This window comes from Ranitomeya variabilis, chromosome 6 (genome assembly GCF_051348905.1).
Source record: "Ranitomeya variabilis isolate aRanVar5 chromosome 6, aRanVar5.hap1, whole genome shotgun sequence".
NCBI lineage: Eukaryota > Metazoa > Chordata > Amphibia > Anura > Dendrobatidae > Ranitomeya > Ranitomeya variabilis.
Genome location: NC_135237.1, coordinates 95,326,653 through 95,354,106, shown reverse-complemented (window position 1 = coordinate 95,354,106; position 27,454 = coordinate 95,326,653). Strand labels below are relative to the sequence as shown.

General features: G+C 41.8%; 1 protein-coding gene and 1 long non-coding RNA gene across 3 annotated transcripts in view; one reads left to right on the top strand and one right to left on the bottom strand.

Moving 5' to 3' along the window:
- The window catches only part of EVX1 (even-skipped homeobox 1), a 52,094-nt gene that overhangs the window by 8,820 nt on the left and 15,820 nt on the right, over positions 1-27,454 (bottom strand). The gene's annotated exons all lie outside the window — the stretch shown is intronic.
- LOC143781899 (uncharacterized) overlaps positions 1-27,454 on the top strand; it is a 32,478-nt gene that overhangs the window by 4,284 nt on the left and 740 nt on the right. The window contains exons 1-2 of one of the 2 annotated variants that reach the window (XR_013216831.1): positions 5,845-5,974; positions 26,446-26,540. This is a non-coding gene — a long non-coding RNA (uncharacterized LOC143781899). Of the gene's footprint in view, positions 1-5,844; positions 5,975-26,445; positions 26,541-27,454 lie in introns of those variants that run through there. The other variant, XR_013216830.1, reaches the window with a different exon arrangement.

Genomic DNA, 27,454 nt, shown 5'->3' with positions numbered 1-27,454 from the left:
TGCAACACTGTATAAATATAGGTGAAATAGATCAGAAGATCAACCTAAAGAGCAGATTTTCACAGTGGATTTTTAGATCTCTGTTTTTAAATCTTACCCTTGAAAAAAATTCAGGCTTAGCTGCAGCACAAAAATTATATAATAATAATAATGAGAATAATAATAATAATAACACTGTTCCTCTCCTGATTTTGGCTTACAAATACTGATGTGAAATACTGACCAAATACTGATAGTGCGATTGCAGCCTCAGATGAAAACTCGCAGTATTCCTTATAATATGCACATTCAGTGTGTTGATGGATTTTTTTTTAACCCTGTGTACTTTATACTGATAATTAGTGTTGAGCATTCCGATACCGCAAGTATCGGGTATCGGCCGATATTTGCTGTATCGGAATTCCGATACCGAGATCCGATACTTTTGTGGTATCGGGTATCGGTATCGAAACAACATTAATGTAAAAATGTGTAAAAGAAAGAATTAAAATAAAAAATATTGCTATACTCACCTCTCCGACGCAGCCTGCACCTTACCGAGGGAAGCGGCAGCGTTCTTTGTTTAAAATTCGCGCTTTTCTTTCCTTACGTGAAGTCCCGGCTTTGTGATTGGTTGCGTCGCAGTCACATGGGCGACGCAACCAATCACAGCAAGCCGTGACGTAATTTCAGGTCCTTAAGGATTTTAAAATTACGTCCCGGCTTTGTGATTGGTTGCGTCGCAGTCACATGGGCGACGCAACCAATCACAAGCCGTGACGTCACGGGAGGCTGGACACGCGCGCATTTTAAAATGCGCGCGTGTCCAACCTCCCGGCTTGTGATTGGTTGACCGCGAAGCAACCAATCAGAAGCCGGGACGTAATTTTAAAATCCTGAAGGACCTGAAATTACGGGACGGCTTGCTGTGATTGGTTGCGTCACCCATGTGACTGCGACGCAACCAATCACAACGCCGGAACGTAATTTTAAAATCCTGAAGGACCTGAAATTACGTCACGGCTTGCTGTGATTGGTTGCGTCCCGGCCACATGGGCGGCACGCGACCAATCACAAGCCGGGACTTCACGTAAAGGAAAGAAAAGCGCGAATTTTAAACAAAGAACGCTGCCGCTTCCCTCGGTAAGGTGCAGGCTGCGTCGGAGAGGTGAGTATATCAATATTTTTTATTTTAATTCTTTCTTTTACACATTAATATGGTTCCCAGGGCCTGAAGGAGAGTTTCCTCTCCTTCAGACCCTGGGAACCATCAGGGATACCGTCCGATACATGAGTCCCATTGACTTGTATTGGTATCGGGTATCGGTATCGGATTGGATCCGATACTTTGCCGGTATCGGCCGATACTTTCCGATACGATACTTTCAAGTATCGGACGGTATCGCTCAACACTACTGATAATATGACTGCAGCCGTAGACTAGCTACATGTTCACAGGCAGAGAAGTCGCCCTAATATATATTATGCCTGTGAACATGTAGTTAGTCTAAGGCTGCCTTCACACTATCAGTATTTGGTGAATAATTCACATCAGTATGTGTAAGGGTACTGTCACACAGTGCAATTTTGATCGCTACGACGGTACGATTCGTGACGTTCTAGCGATATCGTTACGATATCGCAGTGTCTGACACGCAGCAGCGATCAGGGACCCCGCTGAGAATCGTACGTCGTAGCAGATCGTTTGGAACTTTCTTTCGTCGCTTGATCTCCCGCTGACATCGCTGGATCGTTGTGTGTGACAGCGATCCAGCGATGTGTTCGCTTGTAACCAGGGTAAACATCGGGTAACTAAGCGCATGGCCGCACTTAGTAACCCGATGTTTACCCTGGTTACCAGCGTAAACGTAAAAAAAACTAACAGTACATACTCACATTCCGGTGTCCGTCCCCCGGCGTCTCAGCTTCTCTGCACTGTGAGCGCCGGCCAGCCAGAAAGCGAGCACAGCGGTGACGTCTGACGTCACCGCTCTGCTTTCCGGCCGCTGTGCTTACACAGTGCAGAGAAGCTGAGACGCCGGGGGACAGACACCGGAATGTGAGTATGTACTGTTTGTTTTTTTTACGTTTACGCTGGTAACCAGGGTAAACATCGGGTTACTAAGCGCGGCCCTGCGCTTAGTAACCCGATGTTTACCCTGGTTACCCGGGGACTTCGGCATCGCTCCAGCGCCGTGATTGCAACGTGTGACCGCAGTCTACGACGCTGGAGCGATAATCATACGATCGCTGAGACGTCACGGATCGTGCCGTCGTAGCGATCAAAATGGCACTGTGTGACAGTACCCTAAGGCAAAACCAGGAGTGGAACAAATAGAGGAAAAGTAGAATAGAAACATATGCACCACTTCTGCATTTATCACCCACTCCTGGTTTTGGCTTACAAATACTGAGGTAGAATACTGACCAAATACTGCTAGTGTGTAAGTGGCCTCAGATGAAAACTCGCAGTATGCCGTAAAACATGCACATTTAGTGTGTTTGATGGATTTTTTTTTTAAAACCCAGTGTACTTTTGCGTAATTTACAGTGATGCAGATCTTTAATGTGGAATTTGGCACCAAAATCTTCAGGAAATGTACCATGTATGAACTAATGCTAGAATCAGACATGATGTATTTGGGGCAGTTTTTCACACAGTTTTTCTTAAACATTCAGAATGCAGTTCGTATAAAGTTTTTTTTTTCAGTCATTGCCCCATAGGTTTTTCTTTAGATAATGAAATCCACTTAAAGGAGTTATCCAAGACTATTTACATTTACTATGGGCCTAAGAACTAACAGGAAGGTAGTTGGTAACTATCTGCCTGTTGGGTCCGATGTTGATCTCTGCTGGCGATTCAGCGGCTTCCACTGACATCATGGCGGCAAAGCTGCCTAACTGCATGGAGCTGTCAGGCAATCAGCATGACATCGGCAGTTACACCCGTCGACAGAGCAGCCCTGAAGAAGAGTTGCTGTGTTGATATGGAGCAGCTGAATCACCGGCAGGAGCAGTGCATGACCGCTCTGAGTCGGCACTGGGTAAAAGTAGGCCTCCTCCTGGAGCAGCTGAATCGCCGGCAGGAGCAGTGCGTGACCGCTCTGAGTCGGCACTGGGTAGAAGTAGGCCTCCTTTCAACTGTATATGGGTGGCCTTCCAACTATCGGGGGCCATAATGATTGGGTGATTGGAATTCAATAGCTTGATCTTTTTGTTTATTGGGAAGATAATAGTCAGCTTTATCTGGAAGCCCAGCTGACAGTAATCTAATTTATATGAGCCCTTGCGGACAGGGTCCTCTCTCCTTCTGTACCAATCGTGACTTGTATTGTTAAGATTATTGCACTTGTTTTTTATCACGTATATCCCTCCTCGCATGCAATAAATGGAATAATAATAATAATATGTCCAGCATTAGGTGCATTTACACTGCACAATTAACAAGAACGAGAGTTTAGGGTATGTGCGCACATTGCGGATTTGGCTGCGGATCTGCAGCAGTTTTCTATGTGTTGTACAGTACCATGTAAACCTATGGAAAACCAAATCTGCAGTGCACATGCTGTGGAAAATTCCATGCGGAAACGCTGCAGTTTATTTTCAGCTGCATCTCAATTCTTTGTGCGTATTCTGCAGCGTTTTACACCTGCTCCATTATAGGAATCTACAGGTGTAAAAATGCAGGTAAAATCCGCACAATAACTGCACAAAATCCACAGTAAATCCACGATGAATCCGCAGGTAAAATGCAGGGTGTTTTACCTGCGGATTCTGCAGTATCTGCGTGGAAAAATCCGCAAAGGAATCCGCAATGTGTTTACATACCATTAAGGGACGCTCGTTTCTGATAGTCATGTAGTGCAAACAGGATATCGATCCCCCAATGTATGAACTGTTCGTCAGGCGAAATGATTTTTAGATTTGCTTATAAGATCATTGTTCTCTGCAACAGATCGTCCTATGTAACCAATCAATCTATTAATCAGTCTGTGCATATAGACATGCAATTAAATAGCCCTCACTGATTAGCAAACATGTAGCTGATCGGCGGTCGTTTATTGACACTAGTTGGCTGGAGTAAACCCAGCTTTAGACTTTGAATGCATATTTGAGAAAAGCCCATTGTATTATTTTTTTAATAGGATTACTTACAGGAAGTCCATATAAATATGTGATAGTCTAGATCTGGATAATATCTCACCACTTTATCTTATATAAATCTAGTCCAGAGAACTTCAAAAACATTTACAAATTTGGCAATATAGTTAGCAGCTTTGCAAGTTTTTTACTTTGTAGGTTTACTATCCCTTTAATGTGGACCTCCATTTATGGCAATAAATGCTGAGAGAATTTACTTTATAGTGTTCTCCTGTAGACATTTCTTTCTTGTAATAATACAGTATAAAATGCCCAGCGTCCAAGCAAAACGGCCTAAAACAAGTACTTGTAAGAACACTTTGCTAGAAAGCAGTTCATAGTTATGACACCCACTTTTACATATGTTCATACAGTGATCTTGAACGTTTGTGAACCCCTCAGAATTTTCCATATTTCTGCATGAATTTGATCGGAAACCACATCAGATTCTCATACAAGTCCTAAAAGTAGATAACAAACAAAACAAATAAGCCTAAAATAGATTTATCATTTTTTTTATTGAGGATACTGACCCACTATAACATGTAGGTGAGTAATAAAACTATATTAAACTTTGCTTTCAGGATCTGGTATGATCACCTCGTGCAGCAATAGCTGCATCAAAACGTTTTCAGCAATTAATTAGTTCTGCAAATCTGCTTGAAGGAATTTTAGCCCAATTTTTTTCTACAAAACAGTTTCAACTCTGTTATGTGGGTGGGTTTCTCCCATAAACTACTTATTTTCAGGTCTAGGGCTGTTTCTGGCATGGAACAAGATGAGCATCTCACATTAGTTGGCCGTCCAAAGTTTCTCTCGATGAGTGGCATTTTGTCTTCAAGCAAGAAGTAGGAATTGGTTGGGTTTTTATCAAACCGGTTGTTAAGTCAATAGCCAATCCGGAGAGCAGGTATACCGCTGGCTTCCTGATCTTTGAGATGCAAATACAAATAATGATGATATGAGCAGCATGCCGATACTTCCAGGATTGAGATGATGTTCAGAAGCATGATTAGGTCACCTAGTCATGCTGATGATGTCTCTGCCGCACCACAGAGGCAGTAAGATGCAAGGAAGGTAGGCACTCCGTTGTGGATCAAAAGAATTAACAAGATTTTATTGTAGAAGGGGAGATAGGCTGTGTGAGGGCACAGTGTGGTTTGTATGGTTGGTAGCATGAGGAGGGCAATGTGGAAAAAGGGACAGCCAAAGTGGGAAAAGTATGACAGGACAGCATTAAAAATGAACACAGTATGGAGAGGGGGCAATGATGACATAGTTATAAGCACAGTGCGGTGAGATTACATGGAGAGGTGGCAGTATGGGGGAGAGAAATTGTGAGGGCGCAGTGAGAAAAGAGGGCACCATGGAGGGCAGTGTGAAGAGGTGGAAGTATGGTTGGGCAGTGTGTTACAACAGTGTGAAAATGGGGAAGCATTGGGGCAGTGTGGTGTAGGTACTGAAGATGAGGACAGTGTGGAGGGGGCCAGTAGAGACGGGACAGTGTGAAGTGGGACAGTGTGTTGCTTTTAGTTCATAAAGGCAGACAGTGTTATGGTTTTAGTTCATAAGAGTGGACGTTGTGGAGGCAATGTAACCATGTGTTATATTTTGTGTAGAGAGCACAGTAAGAGGCAATTATTTATTCAGGAACACAGCATGGGCAAATGTTTTTATATAGGGGACATTATAATGATACTTTTATTTTTAAAGGCACTGCTGTAGGGATGTGCTGTAGAAGGCCAGAGAACAGGAAAATCTGCAGAGGTGAGCTTTGGATGTGAAAAGTCATTATGCCGACTGGACCAGATGGAGATGAAAGGAATGAGAGCTTAAAAGAGAGAAGACATCACCTGTAAGATACTTAGATGTAAATATTTATTTGTGATGTCAACTTCATCTGATCAGTATTATCGTTCCTGTATGTCCCACAGCCTGATGATGGCTGGTAGCAACAACTCCCAGCATCTAACTACCATTGTTAACCCCTTCATGACCTTGGGATTTTTCGTTTTTCCGTGTTCGTTTTTCACTCCCCTCCTTCCCAGAGCCATAACTTTTTTATTTTTCCATCAATTTGGCCATGTGAGATCTTATTTTTTGCGGGACGAGTTGTACTTTTGAAAAACATCATTGGTTTTACCATGTCGTGTACTAGAAAATGGGAAAAAAATTCCAAGTGCGGTGAAATTGCAAAAAAAGTGCAATCCCACACTTGTTTTTTGCTTGGCTTTTTTGCTAGGTTCACTAAATGCTAAAACTGACCTGCCATTATGATTCTCCAGGTCACTACGAGTTCATAGACACCTAACCTGACTAGGTTATTTTTTACCTAAGTGGTGAAAAAAAAATCCAAACTTTGCTAAAAAAAAAAAAAAATTGCGCTATTTTCCGATACTCGTAGCGTCTCCATTTTTCATGATCTGGGGTCGGTTGAGGGCTTATTTTTTGCGTGTCGAGCTGGCGTTTTTAATGATTCCAATTCAGTGCAGATACGTTCTTTTGATCGCCCGTTATTGCATTTTAATGCAATGTCGCGGTGACCAAAAAAACGTAATTCTGGCGTTTCGATTTTTTTTCTCGTTACGCCGTTTAGCGATCAGGTTAATGCTTTTTTTTCTTGATAGATCGGGCGATTCTGAACGTGGCGATACCAAATATGTGTAGGTTTGATTTTTTTTTATTGATTTATTTTGATTGGGGCGAAAGGGGGGTGATTTAAACTTTTATATTTTTTTTATCTTTTTCACATTTTTTTTACTTTTTTTTTAACTTTTGCCATGCTTCAATAGCCTCTATGGGAGGCTAGAAGCAGGCACAGAACGATCGCCTCTGCTACATAGCAGCGATCTGCTGTTCGCTGCTATGTAGTAGAAAATCAGGTGTGCTGTGAGCGCCGACCACAGGGTGGCGCTCACAGCTACCGTGGATCAGTAACCATAGAGGTCTCAAGGACCTCTATGGTCACAATGGAGAAGTATCGCCGACCTCCGATCATGTAACGGGGTCGGCGATGCGCTCATATCCGGCCGCCCGGCCGGATGCGGTTGTTAAATGCCGCTGTCTGCATTTGACAGCGGCATTTAACTAGTTAATAGCGGCGAGTGAATCGCGATTTCACCCGCCGCTATTGCGGGCACATGTCAGCTGTTCAAAACAGCTGACATGTCCCGGCTTTGATGCGGGCTCACCGCGGAGCCCTGCATCAAAGCAGGGGAGCTGACCTCGGACGTACTATCCCGTCCAAGGGTTAAGAACATTTTGGGAGTTGTAAGTGCTCATGTGATACAAGTTTATATGGAGGGGGCTGACCTGACATTGCAATTGATCACTGAACTAAACTTAGTGCTGTATATATGTCCTAATTATAGCTCTGTTGGTGTATTCGTGTACTGATGGTAGTTCTGGTACTGTATTCATGTACTGATTGTGATTCTAGTGATATATACCTGTACTAATGATGGTTCTGCTGTTGTATTCGTATACTGATGATTATTCCAGTACTGGGTTTATGTACTAATGATAGTTCTGGTGCTGTTGATGTATTCATGTTTTCCTATGGCGTTTCTGGTGCAGCAGTTATGTACTTATGATAGCTATGGTGCTGTATTTATGTACTGATGATGGTTCTGGTGATCTATTTATGTACTGATGGTGGCTCTGGTGATGTATTGGCTCTACTTTTTTTGGTCTGACCCTGTACATACATAGCAATCCAAAATTTGTCAGATGACGTGCTACTTGGCTATGCTAATAAAGTATTGTCCCATTTGACAAGTTAATGATTTCTACAGGTGTTTTATGTCAAGACTATTGAACCTTTGCATCTGAAGTCCATTTTTCTGAGATTCCTGTACCACAGGCTGTGCTTCATAGGAGACCTTGAATTGTTCTATTTATTTCAATACTGTAGTATTGCAGTAAATAGTATAAGTGATCAGACAACTGCAGGTTCAAGTCCCCTAAAGGGACTAAAATAATGTTAAAAAGTTTTTAAAAATAAAAACAAAAAAGCCAACATTTGGAATTGCCACATCCATGAAAGTCTGACCTCTCAAAGTTATCATACTATAAGATAATTAACCTGTATGATAAAGAGAAAAATAATAAAATTGCCAGAACTCTGTTTCTTTGTCACCTCACTTCCCCCAAAAAAATAATTTAAAGCAAACAAAATATGATATATATACCTAAAATTGGTATGAAAAAGATATCAGGTATAAAACAACAAGCCCTGACACATCTTCATGGATAATAAATAAAAATGTTACGGATCTCAAAAAAGTATGACTCAAGCAAAAACTATTTAAAAAAATAAATAAATAAAAATCAATGAAAGTTCGGTTCTACCGTAATGACATTGACCTGGAGAATGATGTTTACGGTATATAGTTACCATGCAATGTGCATCATCAAAGCAAAATTAAAAAAACAATGACGAAATTGAGTTTATTCACTGCAGGTTTCTTCTGACATTTTCCTTTGGAATTTTATGGTAACATTTATAACTCATTGCTACATTAACACCTTCGAACCCGGGCCATTTTCCATTTTGTTTTGTTATTTTGTTTTTGTTTTTGTTTTTTCCTTCTCCCTTTTCCAAGAGCCATAACTTTTTCATTTTTCCATCAATATAGCTGTATGGGGGGCTTGTTTTATGGGGGGACAAGTTGTACTTTTGAGTGACACCACTAATTTTATCATTTGATGCACTGGAAAGTGGAAAAAATACGTGCATTTAAATTGCAAAAAAGTGCAATTTCACAATTTTTTTTTAGTTTCCTTTTTACTATATTCACTATACAGTAAAACTGACCTGGCAGTGTGATTTTCCAGGTCAGTATGAGTACGCAGAAACCAAACATGTATAGTTTTTTTTATTGTTTAAGTAGTGAAAAAAAAGGGAAATTCATAAAAAAAACAACTTTTCTTGGGTCACTATTTTCCGAGAACCCAACATCTTTTATTTTTGGAGATATGGTGCTATGTGATTTTTTTTCACCACGTACTGCCATATTTACGGATACCATTTAGGGGTAGGTACAATGTTTTGATTGCCTCTTATTGCATTTTATTGCAATGTTGTGCAAGCCAAAAAAACAATAGTTCCAGCAATTTCTTTTCCTCATTCAGCCATTAACCAATCAGATTAATTTATTTTATATATTGATAGATCAGACGTTTATGAATGTAGCAATACCAACTGTGTATGTTTTTAATTGTTTTACTTTTAATGCGGCAAAAGAGGGTGATTTGAACTTTTGTGGGTTTTTTTTCATATTTTTAAAAGCATATTTATTACTTTTTACTTTATTTAACCCCTTAACCCCCCAAGGTGGTTTGAACATTAATGACCGGGCCATTTTTTACAATTCTGACCAGTGTCACTTTATGTGGCAATAACTCGGGAACCCTTCAACGGATCCCACTGATGGTTCTTTCGTGACATATTGTACTACATGATAGTGGTAAAATTTCTTCAATATGACTTGCGTTTATTTGTGAAAAAATAAAAATTTGGAAAACTTTGAATTCTTATGTCCTTAAAACAAAAAGCTATGTCACACAAAATAGTTAATAAATAACATTTCCCACATGTCTACTTTACATCAGCACAATTTTTGAAACAACATTTTTTGTTGTTAGGAAATTATAAAGGTTAAAAGTTGACCAGTGATTTCTCATTTTTCCAACAAAATTTACAAAGCCATTTTTTAGGGACCACGTTACATTTGAAGTGACTTTGAGGGGTCTACAGTCATGGCCAAAAGTATTCACACCCCTGCAATTCTGTCAGATAATACTCAGTTTCTTCCTGAAAATATTTGCAAACACAAATTCTTTGGTATTATTATCTTCATTTAATTTGTCTTAAATGAAAAAAACACAAAAAGAATTGTTCTAAAGCCAAATTGGATATAATTCCACACCAAACATAAAAAAGGGGTGGACAAAAGTATTGGCACTGTTCGAAAAATCATGTGATGCTTCTCTAATTTGTGTAATTAACAGCACCTGTAACTTACCTGTGGCACCCAACAGGTGTTGGCAATAACTAAATCACACTTGCAGACAGTTGACATGGATTAAAGTTGACTCAACTTGTGTCCTGTGTCCTTGTGTGTACCACATTGAGCATGGAGAAAAGAAAGAAGACCAAAGAACTGTCTGAGGACTTGAGAAACCAAATTGTGAGGAAGCATGAGCAATCTCAAGGCTACAAGTCCATCTCCAAAGACCTGAATGTTCCTGTGTCTACCGTGCGCAGTGTCATCAAGAAGTTTAAAGCCCATGGCACTGTGGCTAACCTCCCAAGATGTGGACGGAAAAGAAAAATTGACAAGAGATTTCAACGCAAGATTGTGTGGATGTTGGATAAAGAACCTGGACTAACATCCAAACAAGTTCAAGCTGCCCTGCAGTCCGAGGATATAACAGTGTCAACCCTTACTATCCGTCGGCGTCTGAATGAAAAGGGACTGCATGGTAGGAGACCCAGGAAGACCCCACTTCTTACCCTGAGACATAAAAAAGCCAGGCTGGAGTTTGCCAAAATTTACCTGAAAAAGCCCAAAACGTTTTGGAAGAATGTTCTCTGGTCAGATGAGACAAAAGTAGAGCTTTTTGGGCAAAGGCATCAACATAGAGTTTACAGGAGAAAAAAAGAGGCATTCAAAGAAAAGAACACGGTCCCTACAGTCAAACATGGCGGAGGTTCCCTGATGTTTTAGGGTGGCTTTGCAACCTCTGGCACTGGACTGCTTGACCGTGTGCATGGCATTATGAAGTCTGAAGACTACCAACAAATTTTGCAGCATAATGTAGGGCCCAGTGTGAGAAAGCTGGGTCTCCCTCAGAGGTCATGGGTCTTCCAGCATTACAATGACCCAAAACACACTTCAAAAAGCACTAGAAAATGGTTTGAGAGAAAGCACTGGAGAATTCTAAGGTGGCCAGCAATGAGTCCAGACCTGAATCCCATAGAACACCTGTGGAGAGATCTAAAAATGGCAGTTTGGAGAAGGCACCCTTCAAATATCAGGGACCTGGAGCAGTTTGCCAAAGAAGAATGGTCTAAAATTCCAGCAGAGCATTGTAAGAAACTCATTGATGGTTACCGGAAGCGGTTGGTCGCAGTTATTTTGGCTAAAGATTGTGCAACCAAGTATTAGGCTGAGGGTGCCTTGTGTGAAATGATCAATGTTTTGCTTTTTGCTTCATTCTCTTTTGTGTTGTTTCATTTAAGACAAATTAAATGAAGTTAATAATAACAAAGATTTTGTGTTTGCAATCATTTTCAGGAAGAAACTGAGTATTATCTGACAGAATTGCAGGGGTGTGAATACTTTTGGCCATGACTGTATATGACAGAAAATACCCAAAAGTGACACCATTCTAAAAACTGCACCCCTTATGGTGCTCAAAACCACATTCAAAAAGTTTATTAACCCTTCAGGTGCTACACAGGAATTTTTGGAATGTGGAGAAAAAAATGAACATTTCACTTTTTTTCCACAAAAAACTTACTTTAGACACAATTTTTTTGCAAAAGTAACAGGAAAAAATGGACCACAAACTTGTTGTGCAATTTCTCCTAAGCATGCTGATACTCCAGATATGGGGGAAAACCACTGTTTTGGAGCACGGCGGAGCTTGGAAGGGAAGAAATTCTATTTGACCTTTTGAATGCAAAGTTTGCTGGAACAATTAGCAAACACCATGTCGTGTTTAGAGAGCTCCTGATGTGCCTAAACAGTGGAAACTCCCCATAGGTGACACCATTTTGGAAACTAGAACTTACAGGGAACTTATCTAGATGTATGGTGAGCACATTAAACCCCCAGGTGCTGCGCAGAAGTTTATAACATTGAGCCATGAAAATAAAAAAACACATTTTTCCCACAAAAAATTTATTGTAGCCCCAAATTTTGCATTTTCATAAAGTGAACAGGAGAAATTGCACCATACAATTTGTTGTGCAATTTTTCCTGAGTATGCCAATACCTCATATGAGGTAGAAAACTACTGTTTGGTCGCACGGCTGGGCTTCGAAGGGAAGGAGCATTATTTGACTTTTTGAACGCAAAATTTGCTGGAATAATTAGCGGATGCCATGTTCTGATGTGCTTAAACATTGGATATGCCCCACAAATGACCCCATTTTGGTAACTAGAACCCTTAAGAAATATATTTAGATGTGTGGTGGGCATTTTGAACTCCTAGGTACTTCACAGAAGTTTATAACATTGAGCCGTGAAAGTAAAAAAATCACATTTTCTCCACAAAAAAGGTTTTTTAGCCCCAAACTTAGCATCTTCATAAAGGTAACAGGAGAAATTGCACCAAACAAATTTGTTGTGCAATTTCTCCTGAGTACGCCGATACCCCATATGCAGGGAAAAACTACTTTTGAGGCACAGTGCAAAGCTCAGAAGGGAAGAAGTGCCATATAAGAGTTGATTTTGCTGGAATGGTTTGAGAGTGCCCTGTCACTTTGGCAGGTGCCAGAACGACAGAAACCCCCCATAAGTGAACTCATTTTACAAACTACACTCCCCAGTAAATTAATATAGGGGTGCAGTAGTTATATTGACACCACATGTGCCTCTAAGAATTTTATACCATTGAGCAGTGAAGAAAGAATAAATTACATTTTTATTACTAAAATGTTGTTTCAGCCCCAAGTTTTTATTTTTTGTAAGGGCTAGTAGGAGAAATCTGAGGTCAATTTTTTCCTGAGTGCGCCAATATCCTATATGTAATCAGGAAATACTTTTCAGGCACGGTGTAAATCTCAGAAGGGAAGGAGCGCCATATGATAATGCAGATTTACTGTTATAGTTTGCAAACTTTACCTCTCAACAAATTCATCTTGGCATGCAGTGATCATATTGACACCCACGATGTGTCACAGAATTTTATACCATTAGTGCAGTGAAGAAAAAATAATAAAATTTTTACCACCAAACTTTTGTTTTAGCCCCAGATATTACATTTTCACACAAAAAGAGGGTAACAATGGCACCATAATCTGTCCCACAATTTCCACTGAACCTGGAATTGCCCATATGTGGCTGTACAGTGGTGCTTAGCCATAAAGAGAAACTCAGGAGGGACAGAGCACTATTTGCCTCCTGAAGCACAGATTTTCCTAGAATGCTTTGCGGACTCCATATACAGAGCCCATAAGTGCTAGAAGAGCAGAATCCCCTTCAAGTGGCCTCATTTTGCAAATTATACCCCTTTGGAAATTTATTTACAGGTGTAGTGACAATTTTGACTCCATGGTTGTTTTCCAGAAACAATCAGCAGTGGATGTTGCTGAATACAAATGGCAAATTGACATTGTAGTGACCACTATGCAGTAGTGACCAGAACCTGCTCATGCTTCTGGAGACATGCACTTGTAAATTAGGCGGACTCTCATCGCTACAGAAATTCCAAATATGTAGTAGGTGTATGTGGTTTAGGCACAATAGGACTCTGAAGGGACGGGGCTTTTGATTTTGGGAGCACAGAATTTGCTGAATTTCTTTTGGGGGGCATTGAGCTATAGCACTTTTCTAGAGCCTTTATGCTACAGTTACATGGAAGTCCCCTATATTTACGTGAACAGATAACAGACCTGAGTGGGGACTTGCTTTTTTCGTGGATCGAGTTGAAGCATTTGTTAGGAACAATCTACAAAATGTCTGGGATCATATTTATGCTGCGCTCTAGGCTGAGCACTTACATTGGGGTTTCCATCTAAATCTGAGTGACATGATTCAGATGAAACCTCCGAGCGATCCATTCACTATAATGGAGCAGCAGAGTTACTCTGGACTCAGTCTGGCCTCTGTTCAGCGGTGTCCTTCTTTTCAGAAGTGCACAAAACTGTGGCCGACTGCACTTTTATGTACTAAAAGGGTTAGCTAGTGGGACAGTGTTATAGGTCAAGCAACTTTGCTAGCTCTGGTGACCTGGATATTGTCATGACAACATCGGGTCATCACGGCAATGATTGAGACCGCGTGATGATGTCGCGGGGTCTCTGATCCAAGGGCAGAGGGGCTTTCTTCCCTCTGCTGCTACCAAAATGCTGTGATCAAGTTCAATCGCAGCATTTAGGGGGTTAAAGTGCTGGGACCGGTGTGTGACTGCTCCTGGCAGTGAGTGCCCGGAGCCCGTGGCTGTTAGAGACACATGATGGTTGATTAAATTATGCTAAATTTATGCTGTAATGCAGTGTTTTTCTTTTTATAAACATAATGCTTCTCATTTATTTTTATCTATTTTGGTCTTCTCTGGCAACAAAACATTGTTCCAGTGGACTTCTGGCTTGCCAAAATGATCTTTAGCAAGCTACAAAGAGGCAGCAATGTTCTTTTTGCACTGCAGTGACTTTCTCCTTGCAAACCTGTTGTGCATGCCATTGTTGTTCATTCTCCACTTGATGTTAGACTCATAAATATTTATTGGAACCTGTAATGTCAAAAAACACTATTGGACCTACAACTTCAGTCACCACTCAGTACATAGTGAGCAGCAGCTGTAACTGACAGCTGTCTCTGTTCTGATGCATTGTTGAGCCGGCCATCAGTCAGTGCTGGGGCATGGTTACAGCTGCTGCTCATTATGTACTGAGTGGTGACTGAAGATGCACTAGCCACACCTCTATGACTGAAAGCTGGAGGCTGCCGGGAGGAGTGAAGTTACTTCCCTTCCATTGGACAGGGTTCCAGTACGGTGGCCACATGGCTCCAGAATGCTATTAACCTGCAGATTAACCCCATATATGCAGGTTAATGGCGTTTTTTGACACAACAGGTTCCCTTTAACATTAGCTAATCTGAGAGAGGCTTATGTTTGCTTAGAGGTTACTTTGTGTTCCTTTTTGACCACTCAACCTGTTTTACGTTTTGCTCTTGGAGTAAAGTTTATTGTTCCTTTACTTATGGTGGAAGGTGGGGATTAATAATAGTTTTGAATATCCTCCATTTGCACACAATCTGTTGGACTATGGATTGGTGGAGTCAAAGCTTTTTAGAGATGATTTTGTAACCTTTTCCAACCTGATGAGCATCAACAATTCCTCTTTTGAGGTCCTCAGAAATCTTCTTTGTTCATGCCTTGATATATTTCCACAAATGTGTGTTATGAAGATGAGATTGATAGATCTTTATTCTTCAAATGAAACAGGTAGCCCATTCACACCTGATTGTCATCGTATTGATTAAAAATACCAGACTCTAATTTCACCTTCAAATTATTTGTTAATCCTAAGGCTGTGTGCACAGAGATTTTTCACATTCATTGGCTGATTGGGAGCATACTTTGATAAGCCAGTGAATGGGAACGAGTGTTAATATGAACTCTCATTCTCCAATTATTGGCCTGTCAAAACATGATGATAGGAAACCACATAAATGTCATTTTCCCCCTTCCACATATAACTAGTGACTTGCACCAACCAGAGTGGTTACTGTTGCATAGTTTGGTCGCAGAAGAAACTTGTGAGAGTAGATTATATTGGGTAATTCAACTTTTATCTTCACAGAACATGAGGTACATGCATCAGCCTTCTTAATACAGCATAACAGGAAGTCTGAAAGACCTTTCAACAGAGAGAAAGTGAAAACAAAGTACAACAAGTATATGCATTACATTCAACTAAGCATATAACAGTAACATCATCGCCATCTACTGTCAGAAAAGTGTAAACTCCTCATGCACACAAATAAGTCTGTATCTGTTGCATATCTGCCAACACCCTTTCTCAACAGTAAGGACTTATTCAGTTAAGCCTAATTTATTCATAAGTCTCTGATGTCTTTCGGCATTCAATGCCTTTGTGAAAATAGCTGCTGTCATATCTTCAGTTGGGCAGTACTCTAAATTTAGGATTCCTTGTTCCTGGTGATCTCTCAAGAAGTGAAACTTCACATCAATGTGTTTAGTTCTTGGATTTACTCTTTCCATCTGAGCAAGAACTAGACATCCTTGATTACCCTCATACATCTTTGTTGGTCTCAATTGTTGTTGTCCTAAGTCTGTTAGCAGTTGTCTTAACCATAGAACTTCTTGACTGACATGTGCTGCGGCAACATATTCTGCTTCTGTCAATGACAATATTACTATAGATTGTTTCTTACTAGCCCAACTAATTGGTCTACCTGAGAGCAAGAACAGATAGAAACTGGTAGATTCCTTGTCAATTGGATCTGCAGCCCAGTCTGCAGTAATGTATCCAGTTAAAATGCATTTGTCACTTGCAGGTAGTTTCAGTTTAACACTGCTGCTCCCTATCAAATAACTGATTACTCTCTTCACTGCATTCCATTCCATTTTGTTTGGCTTTGACACCTTCTTGCTCAAAATTCCCACTGCTGCTGCAATGTCTGGCCTTGCAACTGTCACAAGATATAATCATTTTCCCATTGCCTTTCTGTATTGTTCATTATTATGCAACAGATTCTGTTTACTATTTATTACCTTCAGATAGTTGGTTTCCATTGGAGACTTTCCTGGTTTTGCATCTTTGAATTCAAATCCTTCAATTATGTCTTGAATCATGAGATTTTTATTAAGAAGGAAACTCCTGTCTTCTTCTCTTTCTACCTGTATTCCTAGGTACTGTTTCACATTTCCCAAATCTTTGATCTCGAAGTGTTGATCCAAAGTTTTCCCTATCTCCACTTCATCCCTTTCTTTTTCAAAATAAAATAAAATATTGTCCACATATATCAGCACATAGATCCATCTGTCTGTCAGTGTCTTTGTAGATAGACAAGGATCCGCTTTGTTTCTTTGAAAATGTTCAGTTATGAGTACTTCTGTGATTTTATCATTCCACACTTTAGCGGCTTGTTTTAAACCATATATACTTTTCTGTAGCTTACAAACCTTGTTTGGTTTCCTTTTATCCTTGAATCCTGGTGGTTTTCCATCTTGTTAAGTCTCCATTCAGAAATGCTGCCTTTACATCCAGATGTTTCAACTGCATTTGTTTCGTTGCTGCAACAGCACACAAAGTTCTGATTGTGGTGCAGGGCTGTAACTACAATAGGGGCAGCCGGGGCACTGCCCCGGGGCCCCAACCACCCAAGGGGCCCCAAAGTGATGGTAAAAAATTGTATTTTAATACTTTAACTTCTCATAAAATACTCAGCTCCTATGTTCCTGTCAGACAATGTCACCCGGAGGACAGGAGAGACTATCATTTCAATAATTTCCAGGAGCTCTGCCAGCTGTCAATGAATGGAAACCTGCACTGGCCTGGAGATTATTCACGTTATTAATTTTCCAAACATATTCACTGAATATTTACCGTATATACTCGAGTATAAGCCGACCCGAGTATAAGCCGACCCCCCTAATTTTGCCACAAAAAACTGGGAAAACTTATTGACTCGAGTATAAGCCTAGGGGGGAAAATGCAGCAGCTACCGGTAAATGTCAAAAGTAATAATAGATACCAATAAAAGTAAAATTAATTGAGACATCAGTAGGTTAAGTGTCTTTGAATATCCATATTGAATCAGGAGCCCCATATAATGCTCCATACTGTTCATTATGGCCCCATAAGATGTTCCATATTAAAATATGCCCCATATAATCCTGCATAAAGGTTAATAAAGGCCCCATAAGATGCTCCATAGACACATTTGCCCAATATAATGCTGCACAAATGCTGATTATGGCCCCATAAGAAGCTCTATAAAGATATTTGCCCCTTATAGTGCTGCACAAACGTTATGGCCCTATAAAATGCTCCATACAGACACTTGCCCCATATGCCATAGTGCCCTACAAACGTTAATTATGGCCCCATACAGACACTTGCCCCATATAGTGCTGCACAAACATTATGCCCCTATATAGTGCTGCAGAAACGTTATGGCCCCCATATAGTGCTGCAGAAACGTTATGGCCCCATATAGTGCTGCACAAACGTTATGGTCCCATATAGTGCCGCAGGAACGTTATGGCCCCCATATAGTGCCGCAGGAATGTTATGGCCCCATATAGTGCTGCAGGAACGTTATGGCCTCCATATAGTGCTGCATAAACGTTATGGCCCCATATAGTGCTGCAGGAACGTTATGGCCCCATATAGTGCTGCAGGAACGTTATGGCCCCATATAGTGCTGCAGGAACGTTATGGCCCCATATAGTGCTGCAGGAACGTTATGGCCCCATATAGTGCTGCAGGAACGTTATGGCCCCCATATAGTGCCGCAGGAATGTTATGGCCCCATATAGTGCTGCAGGAACGTTATGGCCCCATATAGTGCTGCAGGAATCTTATGGCCCCATAGATGCTCCATACAGACACTTGCCCCATTTGCTGCGCTAAAAAAAAAAAATCACATACTCATCTCTCCGTCGCTCAGGCCCCCGCACTTTCAATAGTCACCTGCTCCTCGTTCCGGGTGCCAATCTGTGTCCAGCACTGACGTTCAGCAGAGGGCGCGCACTGACCACGTCACCACGCCCTCTGACCTCAGCGTCACTGCTGGAGACAGATCGGCGCCCGGAACGAGGAGCAGGTGACTATCGCGCAGCGCTGCGCTCCCCTCCCCGTATACTCACCGCGTCCTGCCGCTGTGTAGATCTTGCTTCCCCGACACCGCAGCACTTCATCCTGTACTCAGCGGTCACATGGTCCCGCTGATTACAGTAATGAATAGTCGGCTCCACCCCTATGGGAGGTGGAGCCGAATATTCATTTACTGTAATGAGCGGGACCATGTGACCGCTGAGTACAGGAAGAAGCTGAAGCTGCTGCTGCCGGCGCCGGGGAAGCAGGGACCGCGCCTGGACTAGGTGAGTATTTTTAGACAGCCCCCGCTCCCCCTCCCCTGCTGACCCCCGGTATGACTCGAGTATAAGCCGAGAGGGGCAATTTCAGCCCAAAAAAGTGGGCTGAAAATCTCGGCTTATACTCGAGTATATACGGTAACTTCTAAAACTTGCATCATAAACAAAATCTATTAACCCCTTCGCGACATGCGCCATACTAGTACTGCGCTGCCGGCACTGCATTTGTGCCAGCAGCAGTACTAGTACGGCGCATCGATCACCGCGGTCTCGCGCTGAGCGCCGCGGTGATCGGTTGCGGGTGTCAGCTGTATATGACAGCTGACACCCTGCAGCAATGCCCACGATCGGCGCTATCGCCGATCGCGGGCATTTAACCCCTCTGATGCCACTGTCAATAGTGACAGCGGCATAGAGGGGGATCGTGCAGGGACGGGGGTTCCCTGCGCTCTCCCACCGGAGCAACGCGTCGAGATCGCGCTGCTCCGGTGACCTGGAAGGAGTCCCCGGATCCAAGATGGCCGCGGGACTCCTTCCGGGTCATGAGATGACCTAGCTTGCCGGCGCCTGCTGAGAGTTCCTAATAGCAGGCGCCGGCAAGCCTCTGGAACTCGCCTGTCAGATCGGTGATCTGACAGAGTGCTGTGCACACCGTCAGATCACCGATCTGTGATGTCCCCCCCTGGGACAAAGTAAAAAAGTTAAAAAAGAAAAAAAAAATTCCTAAATACAGAAAAAAATAAATAAAATATTCCCATAAATACATTTCTTTATCTAAATAAAAAAAAATCACACAATAAAAGTACATATATTTAGTATCACCGCGTCCGTAACGACCCCACCTATAAAACTATATCACTAGTTAATCCCTTCAGTGAACACCGTAAAAAAAAAAAAAGAGGCAAAAAACAACGCTTTATTCTCATACCGCCAAACAAAAAGTGGAATAACACGCGATCAAAAAGACGGATATAAATAACCATGGTACTGCTGAAAACGTCATCTTGTCCCGCAAAAAAAAGCCGCCATACAGCATCATCAGCAGAAAAATAAAAAAGTTATAGCTCTCAGAATAAAGCGATGCAAAAACAATTATTTTTTTATATAAAATAGTTTTTATTGTGTAAAAGCGCCAAAACATAAAAAAATTACATAAATGAGGTATCGCTGTAATCGTACTGACCTGAAGAATAAAACTGCTTTATCAATTTTACCACACGTGGAATGGTATAAACGCCCCCCCCTAAAAGAATTTCAGGAATTGCTGGTTTTTGTTCATTCCGCCTCCCAAAAATCGGAATAAAAAGCGATCAAAAAATGTCATGTGCCCGAAAATGGTACCAATGAAAACGTCAACTCGTCCCGCAAAAAACAAGATCTCACATGACTCTGTGGGCCAAAATATGGATAAATTATAGCTCTCAAAATGTGGTGATGCAAAAACTATTTTTTGCAATAAAAAGCGTCTTTTAGTGTGTGATGGCTGCCAACCATAAAAATCCACCCAAAAAACGCTATAAAAGTAAATCAAATCCCCCTTCATCACCCCCTTAGTTAGGGAAAAATAAAAAAATTTTAAAAAATATATTTATTTCCATTTTCCCGTTAGGCTACTTTCACACTAGCGTCGGTACGGGGCCGTCGCGCTGCGTCGGCCCGACGTACCGATGCATACTGTGCAAGCGCCGCACAACGGGGGCAGCGGATGCTGTTTTTCCACGCATCCGCTGCCCCATTGTGAGGTGCGGGGAGGTGGGGGCGGAGTTCCAGCCACGCATGCGCGGTCGGAAATGGTGGACCGTCGGCACAAAAAAAGTTACATGTAACGTTTTTTGCTGCCGGCGGTCCGCCACAACACGACGCAACCGTCGCACGACGGTTGCGACGTGTGTCAATACATCGCAATGCGTCGCTAATGTTAGTCTATGGGGAAAAAACGCATCCTGCAGATGACTTTGCAGGATGCGTTTTTTCGACAAAAGGACGCATTGCGACGTATGCAAAAAAACGCTAATGTGAAAGTAGCGCTAGGGTTAGGACTAGGGTTAGGACTAGAGTTAGGGCTGGGGTTAGGGTTGGGGTTAGGGTTTCAGTTAGAATTGGGGAGTTTTCACTGTTTAGGCACATCAGGGGCTCTCCAAACGCGACATGGCGTCCGATCTCAATTCCAGCCAATTCTGCTTTGAAAAACTAAAACAGTGTTCCTTCCCTTCCGAGTTCTCCTGTGCGCCGAAACAGTGGTTCCCCCCAACATATGGGGTATCAGCGTTCTCAGGACAAGTTGGACAACAACTTTTGGGGTCCAATTTGTCCTGTTACCCTTGGGAAAATAAAAACGTGGGGGCTAAAATATCAGTTTCGTGGAAAAAAAATATTTTTTATTTTCACGGCTCTGCGTGATAAACTGTAGTGAAACACTTGTTGGTTCAAAGTTCTCACAACACATCTAGATAAGTTCCGTGGGGGGTCTAGTTTCCAATATGGGGTCACTTGTGGGGGGTTTCTACTGTTTAGGTACATCAGGGGCTCTGCAAATGCAACATGACACCTGCAGACCAATCCATCTAAGTCTGCAATTCAAATGGCGCTCCTTCCCTTCCGAGCTCTGCCGTGCGCCCAAACAGTGGTTCCCCCCAATGTATGGGGTATCGGCGTACTCAGGACAAATTGGACAATAACTTTTGTGGTCCAATTTCTCCTGTTACCCTTGGGAAAAAAAATTGCGGGCTAAAACATAATTTTGTGGAAAGAAAAAATGATTTTTTAATTTTCACAGCGCTACATTCTAAACTTTAGTGAAACAATTGGGGGTTAAAAGTGCTCACCACACATCTAGATAAGTTCCTTAGGGGGTCTTATTTCCAAAATGGTGTCATTTGTGGGGGTTTCCACTGTTTAGGCACGTCAGGGGCTCTCCAACCACGACATGGGTTCCGATCTCAATTCCAGCCAATTTTGCATTGAAAAGTCAAATGGCGCTCCTTCCCTTCCGCGCTCTGCCATGCGCTCAAACAGTGGTTTATCCCCATATATGAAGTATCAGCGTACTCAGGACAAATTGCACAACAACTTTTGGGGTCCAATTTATCCTGTTACCCTTGGGAAAATAAAAAATTTGGGGCAAAAAGATCATTTTTTGTGAAAATTAATATGAATTTTTTTTACGGCTCTCCTTCCCTTCCGAGCTCTGCCATGTGCCCAATCAATGGTTTACCCCAACATGTGGGGTATCGGCGTACTCAGGACAAATTGTACAACGACTTTTTTGGTCCAATTTCTCCTGTTACCCTTGGTAAAATAAAACAAATTGGATCTGAAGTAAAAATTTTGTGAAAAAAAAGTTAAATGTTCAGTTTTTTTAAACATTCCAAAAATTCCTGTGAAGCACCTGAAGGGTTAATAAACTTTTTGAATGTGGTTTTGAGTACCTTGAGGGGTGCAGTTTTCATAATGGTGTCACTTTTGGGCATTTTCTGTCATATAAACCCCTCAAAGTCACTTCAAGTGTGAGGTGGTCCGTAAAAAAAATGGTTTTGCAAATTTTGTTGCAAAAATGAGAAATCGCTGGTCAACTTTTAACCCTTATAACTCCCTAACAAAAAAAAAATATGTTTCCAAAATTGTGCTGATGTAAAGCAGACATGTGGGAAATGTTGTTTATTAACTATATTATGAGATATAACTCTGTAATTTAAGGGCATAAAAACTAAAAGTTTGAAAATTGCTAAATTTTCATAATTTTCGACAAATTTTTGTTTTTTTTCACAAATAAATGCAAGTCATATCGAAGAAGTTTTACCACTATCATGAAGTACAATATGTCATGAGAAAACAATGTCAGAACCACCAGGATCCGTTGAAGCGTTTTAGAGTTATGACCTCATAAAGTGACAGTGGTCAGAATTCTAAAAATTGGCCCGGTCACTTAGGTGAAAACAGGTATTCGGGGTGAAGGGGTTAAAGGTCTTGCGGAACATGGTGAAGCCTGTGTGTTGTATACAACAATGCGTAGTGCAGCGCCCCAGAGTCCTGGTCGTTGCAGTACTGTAGCTCCGCCACTAAGGGGGGCTATGGTATGTCTGATGGCACTGAAGGAGTTCATCTGACCAGGTATCACAGACACCAATACATTTCACAGTCTGGCCTCCAGGGGGAGCTAAGGGTTCTATTTATTAGGCCACTCCTCACAATCTGGTAAAACTGGGGGTTAGGCAGGAAGTTAGGCTGCTTTCACACTTGCGTTTTTGTCTGCAGCGTTTTTTGCACAAAAAACGCATGCGTTTTTTTTTCCTATATTTAACATTGAAAACGCATGCGTTTTTTTGCACATGCGTTTGGTCGCGTTTTCAAACGCATGCGTTTTTTGACTGCATGCGTTCATTTTCAAAAATGCTACCTGCAGTATTTTCTTGCGCGTTTTTTTGCCGCGAAAAAACGCATGCGTTTTTTCGCGGCAAAAAAATGCATTGCTGTCTATGTAAACGCATGCGTTTTTAAGCACATGCGTTTGTTTGCGCTAAAAACGCATGCGTTTTTATAGAAAAAAACCAGAAAACACACTAAAAAGTCACCCACCACCATCAAGGTGATAAAGGGATCCAAACCCTAACCCTAACTCTACCCCTAACCTCACCCCTAACCGTTTAATGAACATTTTCTGACAGTCATATTGCCACGTATTTAAGTGCCACGTATCACGTATTTCAGTGCCACGTATGCCACGTGCCACGTATTTAAGTGCCACGTGCCACATATATAAGTGCCACGTGCCACATATATAAGTGCCACGTGCCACATATATAAGTGCCACGTGCCACGTATTTAAGTGCCACGTGCCACGTATTAAAGTGCCACGTGCCACGTATTTAAGTGCCACGTGCCACGTATTTAAGTGCCACGTGCCACGTATTAAAGTGCCACGTATTTAAGTACCACGTATTTCAGTTGCACGTATTTCAGTGCCACGTATTTCAGTCACGTTTAGGGTTAGGGTTAGGGGTAGGGTTAGGGTTAGGGTTTTCTTGTTTTTTCTTGTTTTTTCTTGTGTTTTCTTGTGTTTTCTTGTGTTTTTCTATAAAAACGCATGCGTCTATAAAACGCATGCGTTTTACCGCGTTTACATGCGTTTTTCACACATGTGTTTTTTTTAAAAACGCATGCAGACAAAAACGCAAGTGTGAAACTAGCCTCAGATCAGAAAGCTGACTGGGTTGGAACCAGGCAACACCTTGTGGCAGAGGGTGTTGTAGGGGAAGATTCAGAGGGGTCCCTGTCAGGGGTGGGATCCTGACAGAGGCCTAGCAACCAGAGAGAACATTATGGGACCGCGCCTGCACGATATAGCGGCGGTACCCTAAGAAAGGACAAGAAGCGAGGTATATTGTGCTGAGTGAGAAACGAGATCAACGCAACAAGGAGAATACCAGTAGGAGTCGTGCTGTAAGACGAGGCAACATCCTATTGAGGCGCATAACCGGTGGCCGGAACGCCGAGGAAGTATAGAGCTCCAAGCCAAACTTCAAACCTACGGCAGGACAGTCAGTTATAGGCGGGCTGTCTCACCCAATTGACCTAGGAAGACACAGGGGGGTAACAACAGGAGTGGGGCGACGCTAGAGTCCTGGAAGAGGTCCGAGCCTCCCCGTCATACGGGTGCGTCCTAACCATAAGATCTGGGGGACGTGGAAGAACATCAGAATCGAGTTGTGAGGGAACACGAGAAACAGACACAACAGTTGTGAGGACTATCACGTGGTGCTCAGCAGGGAAGGACTACAACACACAAGCGCTAGCGGGTAGGCACAGATTTCCACCTGCAAAGGGAACTCTGGAGGTGCCATCGGACCGGCCGGACTTGCGCAGCCCGGTTAACCGTATTCCGGATTGAGGACCCTGAAGCCTTCAGTAAAGAGGTAAAGAGACTGCAATCTGGTGTCCTCGTTATTTACTGCAACCATCACAACATCATCACCATCACGCACACCTTTCATTGGGCGCCCCTCAGCAGGGTCACGGACCGGGTCTAGCCACCGTGACAACCCCAGAACAGAGACTCAGAGGCCCGGTACCGGGTACCCTTCGGCCCTGCGACAGTGGGGGCGCTGCAGTAGCAGGCATCACCATGTTCCGCACAACCTCTAGTGATTGAAATGTTGAGGGGCCCCGCTATGAAGTTTTGCCCCGGGGCCCCGAAGTTTATAGTTGCAGCACTGTTGGGGTGTGTTTGACAACTGGAGCAAATGTCTCATCATAGTCTTCTCCATATTTCTGAGAATAGCCTTTAGCCACGACTCTTGCTCGGTATTGACCAGCTGTGCCGTCTGCTTGGTATTTTACTTTAAAAACCCATTTACATCCTATAGCCTTTTTTTCTTTTGGTAGTTCTGTCAGTGTCCATGTCTTTGAATAATGCATGGATTTTATTTCTGTTTTTGCAGCCTTTATCCATTTGTTGGCCTCTTCTTCTGAAAGTTAAGATATGTCCTCCCAAGATGTAGGTTCATAAATTTTATTTGTTCTTGCCTTGTATGAAAGACGTTGAGGTGGTCTTCCCTTGTTTTCTCTTATTGAGCGTCTTGGTTCTGTGTCTGTATGGAGCTGTATCTCTTGACTTTCAGTTTTTGATTTTCATAGATTTCCATTTCTCTCTCATCAGATGTTCCTGCAGTTATATCACTGACATTTCTCATTTTTCTTTTCCAGTGATGTCATTATGTCATCATTTAGATCTTCAATGAATGTTGCCCTGTTATTCACTGTGATTCTGTCTGTCTTGGGATCTAGGATTCTCTATCCTTTGCAATTGTCACTATATCCGACAAATGTTCCTTCAATGGCTCTGTTTTGAAGCATTTTTCTTCTGGAATAAACACAAAAAACTTTGCAACCAAATACTCTTAAATGATTCACACTTGGTTTCTTACCTTGCCGAGCTTCACATGTTTTTTTTTTGTCACTTGAAAAAAGTCTGTTTTACAGATAAGTAGCTGTCATTGCTGCTTCACCCCAGTATTTATCTGGTAGTTTGGAGTCTGTTAGCATAGAGCTTATCATTTCAGTCAGAGTTCTGTTTTTCCTTTCTGCTACATCTGTTCAGGTGTGTATGGAACAATCTTTTGATGCTCTATTCCATTCTGTCTTAAGTAGTTTTCTATTTGGTGTCCTGTAAATTCACCTCCATTATCACTTCTGATGATGATTGGCTTTTTCTGAAACGTGTCATTTGACTTTGTCTTCCAATTTTTCAAAAACTTCACTTTTGTTCTTTATCAAGAACATGACTATGTATCTTGAGTAGTCATCTATGAAGGTAACCATATATCTATTACCTCCTGATGTGGTCACTTTCATGGGTCTACATACATCAGTGTGTACCAAGTCAAGTCGTCTTGTGCTTTTTGTCTCACTCTCTTTAGGTATAGATACTCTGATATTTTGGAAAATGTATTTAGTACTTTGTGGTCTTGCAAATAATTACAACTATGCGTAACTAATGAATGTACTCTCTTCTTTTTTGTGTTACAGATGCTTGTTAAGCCTTCCGCTTGCAAAAGGTTTGAACTCCAGTACTATTCAATGATCCACTGAAGATCTGTTCAATAAACTACCCCTATTCAAAGGTATTATACGAAATTGTCTCTACTATGACACTCTAAATGTCTGACTGACACTCTAAATGTCTGGCTTTCTTTCAATACCTATGATCGAAAGGTTGAACAGAGAAACACAAAGAAATAGCTTGACTTATATTGCATAGAAAGCAGAAACTTTAGTTTACAGCTTTATATCAGGGAATAGAATCTTGCTGCCATTCTCAACAATGATGCAATTATCGTATATTTCTGATGGACGTAAGTGGAAGTGTGAAAACTTTAACAACTGTGGCACTAGATCAGTTTTTAAATGTAGAAATTTTGCTTATAATATCATTCAGTCTTCACCAGCAATCGCTCCCCATTAAGACTGAATTTTACCATTGCGGCTTCCACATACAGCTGATGCCATGACCACATGTGGTCAAGGGCATCAATGAAGGCTAGGGGGGCCCATATGAAAAGAGCAATGCTAATAAAGACCAGTGATAGTTTGGGGCACTGCATACGGTAGTAAATGACAGCTCAATCCCTTCAATATCATAAGGTCATTAACCACTGCACAGCTGCACTGTGAAAACCAGAATGTATAAAAAGGGGGAAATACAGCACTACTGGGAAACCTCTTAATGAGACACAGGACATACCCTACAGCCATTGGAAATCGTGGTCCTCCTCTTGAAAAAGTAGTGAAATGTAGAAAACACAAATGGCACTCACCACCCATAAAATTTTGCTTTATTGCAACAGCATTAAAACATGAACGGGAGGAAGCGAGGAATAAAGGAAGAGTTTATGGATGGTGAGCACCACTTGTGTTTTCTGCTGTGAAAACCAGGCCTCAGTGTTTGGGAGATCACTTTGTTCATCTAGGATATCTTAATTTAAGGGTATATTCATATGAGACAGATTTGTCTTTGTTTTAAAGAGTATGAAAGTAT